Below are 14116 nucleotides of genomic sequence, written 5' to 3' on the forward strand. Positions count from 1 at the left end.
AAAAATTTCACTTTTTTGGCAGATTTTCCATTTTAATAATTTTTTTTCCAGTTACAAAGCAAGGGTTAACAGCCAAACAAAACTCATTATTTATGGCCCTGATTCTGTAGTTTACAGAAACACCCCATATGTGGTCGTAAACTGCTGTACGGGCACACGGCAGGGCGCAGACGGAAAGGAATGCCATACGGTTTTTGGAAGGCAGATTTTGCTGGACAGTTTTTTTGACACCATGTCCCATTTGAAGCCCCCCTGATGCACCCCTAGAGTAGAAACTCCAAAAAAGTGACCCCATTTTAGAAAGTACGGAATAGGGTGGCAGTATTGTTGGTACTAGTTTAGGGTACATATGATTTTTGGTTGCTCTATATTACACTTTTTGTGCGGCAAGGTAACAAGAAATAGCTTTTTTGGCACGTTTTTTTTTTTGTTATTTACAACATTCATCTGACAGGTTAGATCACGTGGTAATTTTATAGAGCAGGTTGTCACGGACGCGGCGATACCTAATATGTATACAATTTTTTTTATTTATGTAAGTTTTATACAATAACTTCATTTTTAAAACCCAAAAATTGTTTAGTGTCTCCATAGTCTAAGAGCCATAGTTTTTACAGTTTTTGGGCGATTATCTTGAGTAGGGTCTAATTTTTTGCGGGATGAGATGACTGTTTGATTGGCACTATTTTGGGGTGCATATGACTTTTTGATCGCTTGCTATTACACTTTTTGTGACTTAAGATGGCAAAAAATTGCTTTTTTTACACTTTTTTTTTCTTTTTTTTTACGGTGGTCACCTGAGGGGTTAGGTCATGTGATAATTTTATAGAGCCGGTCGATACGGACGCGGCGATACCTAATATGTATACTTTATTTTTATTTATAAAAGTTTTACACAATTATTTTATTTTTGAAACAAAAAAAATCATGTTTTAGTGTTTCCATAGTCTAAGAGCCATAGTTTTTTCAGTTTTTGGGCGATTATCTTGAGTAGGGTCTCATTTTTTGCGGGATGAGATGACGGTTTTATTGGTACTATTTTGGCGTACATGCGACTTTTTTGATCACTTTTATTACCTTTTTTGGGAAGTAAGGTGGGCAAAATTTCAATTTTCTCATAGTTTTTATTTTTTTATTTTTATGGCGTTCACCGTGCGGGGAAAGTAACATGACCGTTTTATAGATCAGGTCGTTACGGACGCGGCGATACCTAATATGTGTAGTGTATTTTTTTATTTTTATTTTTATTCAGTGATAAATGTTTTTTTATTTTATCTTAACTTTTTTCACTTTTTTTAAAAAAAATTGGACCCAGACCCACTTGGTTCTTGAAGATCCAGTGGGTCTGATGTCTGTAAAATACAGTACAGAAACTATATAGGTTTCTGCACTGTATTTTACTTACACTGAACAGATCTATGCTTTCAGCACAGATCTGTTCAGCACCATGGACAGCAGGACGCCTGAGCAGGCGTCCTGTTGCCATGGGAACCTTCCCCGTCTGTCACAACTTCGCAGACGGGGAAGGGTGAGGACGGGGCTTCGGGGGGCTCTCTCCCTCTCCCATCGGGGGGCTGCAAAGGCACAGCAGCCCCCCGATCGGAGAGGGAGGGAGCTCCTTGCGCTGTTAACCTTTTCCATACAGCGGTCCGTACGGACCGCTGCATGGAAAGGGTTAAACGGCTGACATCGCATCACCGATGTCAGCCGTTTATACCAGGGTGCCAGCAATGTGCTGGCACCCTGGTATAACCCACTAGACGCCAACGATTATGCAATGGGAGGCGGGCGGGGGATCGCGATCCCGCCTGCCGCACCGCCCGCCTCCCGCAACGCCCCCACCGCCTGCGACACCCCCCCTGCACCACCCGCCGCCATCAAATCATGCAGGGGTGCAGGGGGGGGTGCGCAATATTGATTTTAGGCACTCTGAAGTTTCTGATCCCCGCGGTCAGGGACCGCGGGGATCAGAAACTGCAAAAAGCGCAGCAAACCGCAGGTCTGAATTGACCTGCGGTTTGCTGCGATCGCCGACACGGGGGGGTCAAATGACCCCCCCCTGCATTGTTACGGGATGCCGGCTGAATGATTTCAGCCGGCGTCCCGTTCCGATTAACCCCCGCGGCGCCGGAATGCAGATTTTAAGTCAGGACGTACCGGTACGTCCTCGGTCCTTAAGGACTCGGGAAATAGGGCGTACCGGTACGTCCTCGGTCCTTAAGGGGTTAAGACAAATTATTCTAAAACAACATCATGCACAATCCATATAAAAAAAAACATGCAACACCTAGTGTTCTCAACAAGTCTCCCATTGCAATTAGAACCAAGTCCAGTCTTGATTAGCTTTTAGGTTCAGGCAGGAGTAGGCTGGATGGCCATGGAGAGGCTACAAGTATACAACTATGCAGCAAATGGGGTTCACTGCATTTTCCATAATAAAATATACAATTTTTAGATAAACTGGAGAATAATTAACAAAAATGTAATTCTGAGATTGGGATTCATTTCTAGATCTAGATTGAGCACTTGCGGGTGTAAAATATCCAACTGGTATATCCAGTATATCTCCCTAAGATTATTTGGGAGGTCAAACTTCCATCTCTCTAGTCCTGCTGGACAAGCTCTGTAACTTGTCCAGTGGGACTGAAAATGTCCACCTGTCATTACCAAAATGAATCTTAGTAAGATATCAGTTAGGTATTTTACACCCTCCGGGCTCTAGAAAAATACCATAATCTCTAGTTCTCTCATTTCTTAATTTATTTTTTTATTAATTGTGGTTAATTTGGTCTACTTCATTTTTTTGTATAATCTATTGGGGTGGTTTAACTACACCAGTTTCCAGTTGTATGAAACCCATTTTTTTCTCCTCCCTTTATTGGGAAAACGACTCATTAGATTGTTTATTTGTGTGTCTGTTTTGAGTATTCCTATAACATTTTTTTTTATTATGAAAAATGCAGCAGAACATTTTTGCATCCTTATAGCCTCACCATCCCCATCCAGCCTGAAATTAAAAATCTAAAGCTACTTTCACACTCGTGGTAGCCTTTTCCAGCATGCTGTTCCAGTGTTTGTCGTGCTGCGGCCGGACCTCCGGCCCGCTCCCATTATAGTGAACGGCACCGGAGTGGACTTGTGGTAGCACGGATCCGGCAAGCTGTTCCCCCGCCGGCAAGTGTGAAAGTAGCCTAAGCAAGACTGGGCTTGCCGGATTACCGTAATTATTAAGAACACTGGGAGTCATTTATGAAGTTTTATAATTATTTTTAGTGTAAAACTGTCGCATGAACCCTTTTTTGCCACTTTTTAAACACACGTGTGTCAATATTGGTCACAAGGGTGTTTTTATGCCGCCTTCAACACATAAAAGTGTCAAGGGAGTGGCCAGAAAAAGGTTGCAGTCAGCCAGTCTATATTCATAAGGTATGCCCCCTTGTTTGTCAACTCTTTTGTGCTGTCCACACAGAGGCATATCCATAAAATGGCTGCTGATGGAGGGTCACGTGACCAGGCAAATCACCTCCTTGTGATGCTTCCTCCATTCAAATACACTGTACGTGCCATCTCCACATTCACTGTTGGGAGTTTAGTGCAGCTGCAGTGCGTCTGAATGCAGGAGGCTGAGTGATTTGCCTGGTCACACGTGCTGCCACGCAGTTTTTACGGTCTAGCAGTTGTTATTACATGTTAGGTTACTATATTACTTGGTATCATCCTTACACCCCTGCTGTTTCTGGCTAGTTGGTTGCTCCCATCCTCCATTTCCTGCTGTAACTCCATTTTGTATAGTTGTTGTGAAGAGACTGCAGAGTGAGGGAGCTGCTGTGTAACTTCATTGGAAATTTACCTATGAAAAAGCCTCTATGTTTATACCTTTGCTACCTTGAAGCATAAAGTAGCATTTGGAAAACACCTCTGGAGTCTTTATTCACTGAGTAAGCTGTTAGGCCCCCTGCACACGATCAGGATTGCGTGTGGATTTTGCGCGCAGATTTTGCGCGCGGATTTGCGTACGGAAAATGCGCACCGTAGGTCAAGTACATTGTATTCTATGAGAATTTGAAATTCTCAATGCACACGATGCAGATTTTTTTCCGCGCGGATTTTGACCTGCGGTGCGGATTTTAAAATCCGCGACATATCAATTATTATTTTTTTTCCTGACCAGATTTTCTTCATTCACTTAGTGAAATCCGCATGCGGAAAATCCGCACCAAATCCGCACGCAAATCCGCATCAATTAATGCGGACTGACCGCACAGATTTGCCTGCGAACACCTGCGGATTTCAGTGCGGATTCTCCGCACATGAATCCTGAACGTGTGCATGTACCCTAACGCTGGGTTCAGACCTGAGCGTTCTGAAACGAGCGCTCTGTATGCACGATTGTACGGGCGTTTACAATCGCGCATACAGAGACAGGGGTGCACACATTGTCGCGCGTTCCCGAATATCTATGTGCGGGAACGCGCGACAAACGCCCAAAAAAAAGCTCAAGCACTTGTTTGAGCGTCGGGCGTTTTACAGCGCGATCGTACGCACTGTAAAACGCCCAGGTGTGAACCCTTCCCATAGGGAATCATTGGTTCTTGCCTGTTGTGCGTTTTACAGCGCGTAGGAACGCGCTGTAAAACGCTCAGGTGTGAACCCAGCCTTAAGGTGCTCATTCAACCTGCTGCACACATCCTTATAGACTGGGTCTACAAGAAGCTTGTCGCAAGTACAACCGATGCTGAGACAGAACATCACGCTCCATCATGACCTAGCCATTTTACGGACAGGACGTCCCTGTGGACAGCAAAGAAAACATGACACATAAGGAATCATATTCTTATAAAATATAGAAAAAGGCACAGAATTTTAAACAATGGCTATATTAGTAAGTGCCATATAGTCACCTTGCAAACACATTTGTCAGTACTAGCCAGAAAGTGGCTATTGCGGCAAATTGCGGGCCGCAATACACGGCCACAGTTCCGTGTGCATTCCGCATCACGAATGCGGACCCATTCACTTCAGTGGGTTCGCAAATCCGGAATTGCGGAACGGCCGCACAGAACGGGACCGGGACCTGTGGTGACGTCACTCCGGTCATCACATGGTCCATCACATGATCTTTTACCATGGTGATGGATCATGTGATGACCGGAGTGACGTCACCACAGGTGCTTTTCCTGCACACAGCACAGAAGACAGACAGAAGAGATGCCGGGCTGCGCGAGCAAGTGGATTAAGGTGAGTTAAATTATTTTTAATTTTTTTTAACCCCTTCAGCGCTATTGTACTATGCATTCTATATTCAGAATGCTATTATTTTCCCTAATAACTATGTTATAAGGGAAAATAATACAATCTACAGAACACCGATCCCAAGCCTGAACTTCTGTGAAGAAGTTCAGGTTTGGGTACCAAACATGCCGATTTTTCTCACGCGAGTGCAAAACGCATTACAATGTTTTGCACTCGCGTGGAAAAATCGCGCATGTTCCCACAACGCACCTTTTCCCGCACCTTTTCCCCTCTGATAGAGGCCTTAGGCCGAGTTCACACGAACGTGTGTGACCCGTGCTGCAGCCCGCAAATTGCAGGCAGCAATGCACGATCGCCGGCCGTAGGTCAGCCGCATCGAATCGCGGACCCATTCACTTTAATGGGTCCGCGATCTGCCCGTTCCGCAAAAAGATAGGACACGTTCTATCTTTTTGCGGAACAGAAATACGGGTAGTGCTTCCGTGGGGTTGCGTCCCGTATTTCTGTTCCGCAAAAAGATAGAACATGTCCTATCTTTTTGCGGAACGGGCGGATCGCGGACCCATTAAAGTGACATCTGTGCTGGCCTGATTAATTGGGAACAGCTGTTTTAATCAACTCAACAGGTGAAAAACAGCAGCTCTCTGCAGTTGGATTGTGGACAGTCATGGCTAAGACACAGGAGCTCAGTGAGGACTTGCGGCTGCTCACAAGTCAGGAAAGGGCTACAAGGCCATTTCTAAATGTTTTCAAGTTCCAGTGGCTACAGTGCAAAGTATTATTAAAAAATACAAGATGTTCCGCACTGTGGAAAATCTCAGAGGACGTGGTCGGAAGCCAAAAGTGACATCTGTGCTGGCCAGGAGGATAGTTAGAGAGGTGAAAAAGAATCCAAGGATCACCACCAAGACCATCCTGGTGAATCTGGGCTCTGCTGGTGGCAATGTCTCAAGGCAGACAATCAAATGGACACTGCACACTACTGGGTTCAACGGATGCAGACCAAGGAGGACGCCACTTCTCCAGATAAGGCACACAAAAGCTTGCTTGGCCTCTACAAAAGCTCATCTGGACAAAGAAGAAGACTTCTGGTCTTCTGTGTCATGGTCAGATGAAACAAAAATGTAATTTGATGTTTCCTTCATTTGGCGTTTAAAAAGGAGAAGCCTTTAACCCAAAGAACCCCATCCCCATTGTCAAACATGGTGGTGGGAACCTAATGCTTTGGGGGTGTTTTTCAGCCAATGGACCAGGGAACCTAATCACAGTAAACGGCACCATGAAAAAAGAGCAATACATGACGATTCTAAACGACAACATCAGGAAGTCTGCAGAGAAACTTGGCCTTGGGCACCAGTGGACCTTTCAGCATGACAATGACCCAAAACACACAGCAAAAGTGGTGAAGAAATGGTTAGCAGACAACAACATTAACGTTTTGGAGTGGCCCAGCCAGAGTCCAGACTTGAATCTAATTGAGAATCTGTGGAGGGAGCTAAAGATCAGGGTGATGGCAAGAAGACCCTCCAACCTGAAAGATTTGGAGCTCATTGCTAAAGATGAATGGGCAAAAAATAACTGTGGAGACATGCAAAAAGCTGGTCTGCAATTATAGGAAGCGTTTGATTGCTGAAATAGCCAATAAAGGCTTTTCTATTGATTACTGAGAAGGGTATGAATGATTTTGGACTGGACACTTTTTGCTCAAATGTAAATAAAAGCTGAGAAATGTTTTTTTTCCCACAATAATGCCTCTTGTACATCGTCTTATCTTTTGGGAGACACCTGGGTCATTTCCCGTCAAAAAATGACTTGCTGGTTGAATAAAAGTAACTTTAAGTCAAAATTTGCCTGGGGTATGAATAATTATGGGCAGCACTGTATGTATAAATATATCTTTCCCATCATCTATTTATCCCCAGGACGGTGACTGTGACGAGGGGACATCCTCTGCGTCTGGAGGAAAGAAGGTTTGTACACAAACATAGAAGAGGATTCTTTACGGTGAGAGCAGTGAGACTATGGAACTCTCTGCCTGAGGAGGTGGTGATGGTGAGTTCACTACAGGAGTTCAAGAGGGGCCTGGATGTATTTCTGGAGAGTAATAATATTACAGGCTATAGCTACTAGAGAGGGGTCGTTGATCCAGGGAGTTATTCTGATTGCCTGATTGCAGTCAGGAAGGAATTTTTTTCCCCCTTAAGTGGGGAAAATTGGCTTCTACCTCACAGTTTTTTTGCCTTCCTCTGGATCAACTTGCAGAATAACAGGCCGAACTGGATGGACAAACGTCTTTTTTCGGCCTTATGTACTATGTTACTATGTTATGTTAGTAAAAGAAGAATATTTATTTTAAACATTCCTATCAATTATTAGGCTACATTCCGCAAAACGGACAAGAATAGGACATGCTCTATATTTTTTGTGGGGTAGAGAACGGACATACGGATGCTGACAGCACACAGTGTGCTGTCCACATTTTTTGCGGACCCATTGAAATGACTGGGTTCTCCTCCAATCTGCAAAAAACCTGAACGGACACAGAAACAAAATATGTTCGTGTGTATGTAGCCTTAAATCGCAGAGTCATATAGAGGCATATGCAGTATTTTGTCAAAGGGGGATTCATTAACTCATACCAACCTTATTCAGTGCCCCATAACTTTACAGAACTTAGTCAGCATACCAAACAACAGACCCACATAACAGTACCAGCTAGTGCCCATAAACCCTCCAGCCACAGTCCTCCCTTTTGGTGTCTGGTCAATAGGGTTGCACGGTGCAGCCATGTACATGAGATCTGATATCACTTCAGCAGGAGTATTCAGTAAAGCATTGTGCCTACTGATGAACACGGTACGGTTTGTTCCGCCAACCCTGGGACACTTATCCTTAGAGCTTAGCGCTGTATTACACCAACAAATTATCTGTGGTCAGCTGGCCAATTACACACACAGATCTTTTGTTATTCACACCAACTATTGGTCTGATTGTACAGATACTGGTCAGATAATCTGTTGGTGTGATACAACCCTAACTCACACAACCATATTGTTCTTCGGTGTGTTATCAGACTGCATGTGAATAACATATAGAGCCATAGAAGCAGTGCTATTCACATGACCAGAGGAAGTCCTATTTAGGGTTGTGTCCCATGGAACAGGAACCTCCAGTGGTCAACAGGTCCTACGCAAACATATGGACCTCACTGTCGTATCAAAAATCTTTGTATATTGCGGCTGCAACACAGACAATTGTAAATACAAATGTGAGAATAAGCACTTAAAAAGGCAATCTCTTAAGCCCATGCCCCATTCATGCACCTGTGATTGGTCATATTCCCTAGTGCTGTACAATGTGGCACAAAACAAGGCAAAAAAAAAAAAAAGTTATAAACAACAATACGTACAAAAAAAAAAAGGTTGCAAAATACAGTGGATACAGCCAATACCAGTTTACTCACCTGTACTCACGACTGTGCAGGCTGCTGAGCTCACAGCGTTTCATGCTGGCATGGTATCTGCACAGAAGTTGATCTAATCATTTGCACTCTGGGAGGTGTAGTCTTTATACTACACGTTGTACAGTACTTTGTCACCACTCCCAGAATGAAGTGCTGTGTCAAAGACAATTCTGCCTCTAAACTTACTTTGACAACCCATTGAAAAGGATATCATTGCTAGACTGTGGACCCCTGCCTAGATGGACTGGCATTTTACTGATTGGAGAAAAAGTCACTACAGTACATGTTATTTCCAGCTTTTCAAATAATACTGTTTATACCCATACTGATAATACTGTTGTGAACAGGTCCTACTCAGGCAGAGCGGTACAGTACATGCTGAAGGTGGTTTTTCCTTAGCAACATTCAATTAGACTTCAGAGCCATTTTTAACTAAAAGTGAACTAAATTAGCTAATAAAGTTTATTACAAAGATACTTCTAATCATTTACCCTACACATTAATAAAGTCGATATGACATTTGTACTTTAGGCTAAAATGAGTCACTTCACTAAGTGGCTAAATGCATGTGAAGGGGATGTCCATTTTTCATTTGTTTTGCCACCAGCCATCTGTTCCTGTGAAGAAAACCATACCCACCAGAAACCCGCTGCTCCGGTTCGGCTCCCAGGCTCTCTTTACTCGTCTTCAGGTCCCAATTTGCCAACAGGGACACATGTGTCACTGCAGCCAATAATGTCACCACTAAGGCCAGTCACTGGCTGCAGGAGCTTACATGACCCCGTCCATGCGGAAGTTGACAGATGAGGACTGGAAGTGAGAGCCATGGGGCCAGAATGGAGTGACAGGGAACAGGCGAGTGTGGATTTCTTCCAGTTACAGCTGACTTGGGGATATATCTTTATATAAAAGCTGGACAATCCCTTTGAGGTATCAGAGTTACTGTATGTGTCAGCTATATTTATTAGAGATATAAATTCTAACTCTCTTGGCGTGATCTGTTTACCTAGGAGCAGTGGCAACATCACGTCAACAGCACATGACCACTGCAGCCAATCACCGGCCTCATGGGTGCACTGAAGAGGCCAGTGATTGGCTGTAGCAGTCACGGTAAACTGATCCTGGCAGGGAGAACCGGAGTCGCAGAACAAGAATCTGCCAGGTAAGGGTATTTTCACACTTGCGGCAGAGGATCTGGCAAAACGTATGCAAACTGATGGCATTTGTCAGCCGGATCCGTCTGACAAATGCATTAAAATGCCGGATCCGTCTCTCCAGTGTCATCTGAAAAAACGGATCCGACTTTTTTTTCACATTTTTTGCGGTCTAAGCATGCGCAGACCGCAATGCTGGATCCGTTTTGCCGGAAACACTCGGGGCCAGATACGGCATTAATGCATTTTAATGGGGAAAAAAGCCGCATGCTGCGGTATTATCTTTGTCCTGAAAAGGCAAAAAGACTGAACTGAAGACATCCTGATGCATCCTGAACGGATTGCCCTCTATTCAGAATGCATTAGGCTAAAACTGATCAGTTCTTTTCCGGTATTGAGCCCATAGGACGGAACTCAATGCCGGAAAAGAATAACGCTAGTGGGAAAGTAGCGTGGGTCGCCAGCATCCAAAGCAAAGCCAAAAATTGTGCCGCCCCCCATCCCTCACCAGCCTGTGGGCACGCCCCTTTTAACGGATAATGTAGTAGATCACTTGCAGTCCTATGTAACACCACAGATAATACAGTGATAACTCTCTGAGTACAGATAATGTAGTAGATTCACCTGCAGTCCTATGTAACACCTCAGATAGCACAGTGATAACTCTCTGAGTACAGACAATGTAGTAGATGGGTGTGAGCCCCCAGAATTCAGAACACGCACAGTGTGACCTGAAGTCTGGGGCCAGGATGCGGCAGGGTGCGCCAAATTCTCTATGTCCTCCCCCAACCCTACCGTGAAACAGCTATGTGGATGGACATTATTATATACAGTAGAATACAGCACCATACCTGTTATATCCAGTGACGTCTCCTGTGATGTAGACTTTACTCAACGTCTTCATTCAGAGATAAGACCGCCATGACACCTTCTTTCAGCCGCTTCTCGTCTCTGCAGAGTTTTACAGAAAGAAAATTTAGGTTCCTCACTTTCCTATCATTCTCTCCTCCTGGTGTCTCAACAACTCATCCTGCTGCCCCCCAATACTGTGCTAGAGCAAGACAGATAGTCCCCCATTCCCCATAATATAATTCCCCTTGTATATTAAAATGACCCCCTCTGTATTATTATTAATATAATGGCCCCCTCTTTTTTATTAATATAATGGCCCCCTCTTTATTATTAATGTATTATTAATGTAAATTGCCATTTGAGATTCTCAGTGAGGCCTGGCTGGGGCCTAATGAGGACTAACAATGGATATAGGCTACATGCACACGACCGTTGTGTGTTTTGTGGTCCGCAAATTGCAGATCCGTAAAACACGGATTACGTCCGTGAGTGTTCTGCAATTTGCGGAACGGCACGGACAGCCATTGATATAACTGTTTATTCTTGTCCGTTCTGCGGACAAGAATAGGACAGGTTATATTTTTTTTGCGGACCACGGAACAGAGCAACGGATGGGGACAGCACATGGAAGTGAATAGGTCCGCATTCAAGCCGCAAAAACTGCGTCTCTGATGCGGACCAAAACAACGGTCGTGTGCATGAGGCCTAATACAAAGGATTATCAGACATCCCAACCTGCAAAAACTCATTTCAGGGAGGTGCACTTCTCATTTCCGGGAGGTTTTCTTTTTTCATTTTTTTCTTTCACATACTTTTTATTACATTTTTCAACATATGCAGTATCTGCACACTTTGCTCTATGGTGTGGAGGACTGGGCTCATTACCCTGCCCAAATTATCATATTTATGTATATGTTTAAAGGGATTCTGTCACCACCTATAAGCCCTGTGAGCTAAACATATGCTCATGTCCAGGGTAGCATTCTGATTTTTAAGGTGGCCTTATAAAAGCTATTTGTGGCTTTATTCTGTGGAAAAACAGGTTTTACTAACCTGTCAATCATTGAATTAAGGTGCCCAAGCAGGGGAGGTCTGTGGATGCATGGTGCCCGGCCACACAAACCGCCGCTCGTGCCCAGCGCCACCTTCTACTCCTCAGTGCCGCCTCTCCCTCTCCCTCTCCCTCCCCCTCCTCCCGCTTTGAGATCCAGCGCGTGCGCACAGGCTCAGCCTGATGCGCCGTTGCGGACTGCTGGCATCGGCTTCTTCTTGCACTGTGCGCACGCGCCGAGAAGGGGGACACTGCTACAGGTTGCTGGAAAGGTTTACTGCGAGTAAACATTTCCGGGATATATTGTTTCACATGCGGGCGTCAGGGAGCCGCTATCTAATAGCGGGAGACTCCCTGAACGTCCGGGAGACTTGAGATCCCTGGATTATTACTGTGGGGGCCCAAGTAGAATCTGCTGCACAATAGGCCTATGGGAAAGAATATTACTAGTAGTACTCACTGTGCATATTCCACCTAGGCCTCCACAATAATAACATATTTCCCCCACAAAAATTACCTCTCTGGGCAGCAAGCAGTCATTAAACTGAAGAAATACAACTACTGCTGCCCTCACTGGTCTGCAGTTAGTGGTGCAGCAGGCCAGGCACTGTTTAGTTTATTAAAATTGTGCCTCAGCTCAGTCGCTCAGGCTGAGCCTCAGAGGGACTTGAAACGTGGTCAGTGACTGTCTGCAGAGATACTTGTCTGGACCTGAGACTGAGGGCAGACCTGGCTGGCTGCAGCCCTGAAGCTCACAGGGACCCAGATCAAAACCTGGTTCCAGAACAGGAGATAAAAGACGAAGAGGAAGCTGATAACCAAGCAGCAGGCAGTGAAGTGCCAGGAGAGCCAGTCCAAGCAGGTGGCAGTCAGGGTGCTGGTGAAGCATAACCAGGGATACTGAGACAGTACTGCTTCTGGGATGCCATCTGCCCACCTCTGCTGTCCATATACATGGGTAGGCCTATTATATATTGACAGCAGAGATGAGCAAATGGCATCCCAGAGGCAGTACTGTCTCAGTATCCCTGGTTCTCCTTCACCAGCACCCTGACTGCCACCTGCTTGGCGGACTTAGCCTGGCTCTCATGGCACTTCACTGTATTACCCCTTCATTATTCATATACTGCTTGCCCACCCCATACCTAACCCTCAGAGAGGGAGTGACACTGTCTGGACCAGTCCTGAAGTGGCAGTGCAGTCGACAGCCATCTTCTTCTTGCTCCGGCTCCGCATTGTCTTTCCCGCCTGGAAGGTGGGCGGAGCCTATCAGTGAAGTGTCATACTGCCGTGCGCGCCCTGATGATCAGGGGGCGCACTGCTAAACCGCCCCTCGCTCTGCTCTGCGCAGCAGAAGAAAAATGGAAAAACACAGTGATTAAAAGGTTTTTTTGCACCAGGAGCCAGCGCCCCCCTGCAGTTTGGTGCCCGGGGCAACCGCCCCCCTATGCTATGCCACTGGAAAGTACCCTAAGTAATGATCACTTTTTATTGCAGAAAGGTCCCCTGTGTTGTCCAATTTCCTCCTGAAACTGAAAAAATGTTGCATATTTGTTGCAGAAATAGCATCAGAAAATCCGTCCACTATATTTGGGGTTATTTCTGCAAGCCCTATTCAGATACTGTACATATGAAACAGTCTCAGACGTTTCTGCAGCTAATCTGCTATATCTCATCATTTTCCATGGTATTTTATATTTTTAGATCACATTTCCTGACCTTCTTTCAGCATTTCATCCTCTCTATTATGAAGTGCACAGTAGCTGACATTTATTACACGTTACAAATCCATTTCATTATGTCATAAGACCTGTAAAACCTGACTCCAGGAAATGTCAGGGACATACGGAGATAAAACCTGCATACTTCTCAGTTTGCTTAGAGCTATTTATCATATGTGTGTTTAGGACTGTGAACAATGATGTTTATCTAGGACGGCTTAATCAGACGAAAGGCGAATACACCCATCAAGTACACCTACTCTAAAGAATACTTCCTTTAACTGTTGAGGGAGTGTTCAACAAAAATAAAATATAGATCTGCTACTGAACAGCCTATAAAGCAGAAGAAATCCCAGCAACGTGTCTTGATTATAAGTATATACTTTTATTTCATCATCATAAAGTATATGATAGAAGCGTTTCGGCACACAGCCTTTCTCAGTCCAAATACATCATCATTATAAACCAATCGCCTATATATAATATGATCAATCAGAACACAAGTGAAGTAATACGCCCAACAGCGGGCGGTAACCAGCTCATTACTAATCAACATCCAGCTTTCACTTCATGCAGCAGACAAAGGACGCGATCATTAGAGAGGCTCAACGGGACGATGAGC

General features: G+C 44.7%; 1 protein-coding gene across 2 annotated transcripts in view; it reads right to left on the bottom strand.

Annotated features, from left to right (window-relative positions):
* Positions 1 to 10780, bottom strand: part of LOC122921102 (synaptotagmin-A-like) — a 108992-nt gene extending 98212 nt beyond the window's left edge. Inside the window, exon 1 of one of the 2 annotated variants that reach the window (XM_044271039.1) lies at positions 10722 to 10780. The gene's annotated coding sequence lies outside the window, so the exon portion shown is untranslated. Of the gene's footprint in view, positions 1 to 8716; positions 8790 to 10721 lie in introns of those variants that run through there. The other variant, XM_044271038.1, reaches the window with a different exon arrangement.
* Between the last annotated feature and the right edge of the window lie 3336 nt (positions 10781 to 14116).

The sequence above is a fragment of the Bufo gargarizans genome, chromosome 10, assembly GCF_014858855.1.
Source record: "Bufo gargarizans isolate SCDJY-AF-19 chromosome 10, ASM1485885v1, whole genome shotgun sequence".
Lineage (NCBI taxonomy): Eukaryota > Metazoa > Chordata > Amphibia > Anura > Bufonidae > Bufo > Bufo gargarizans.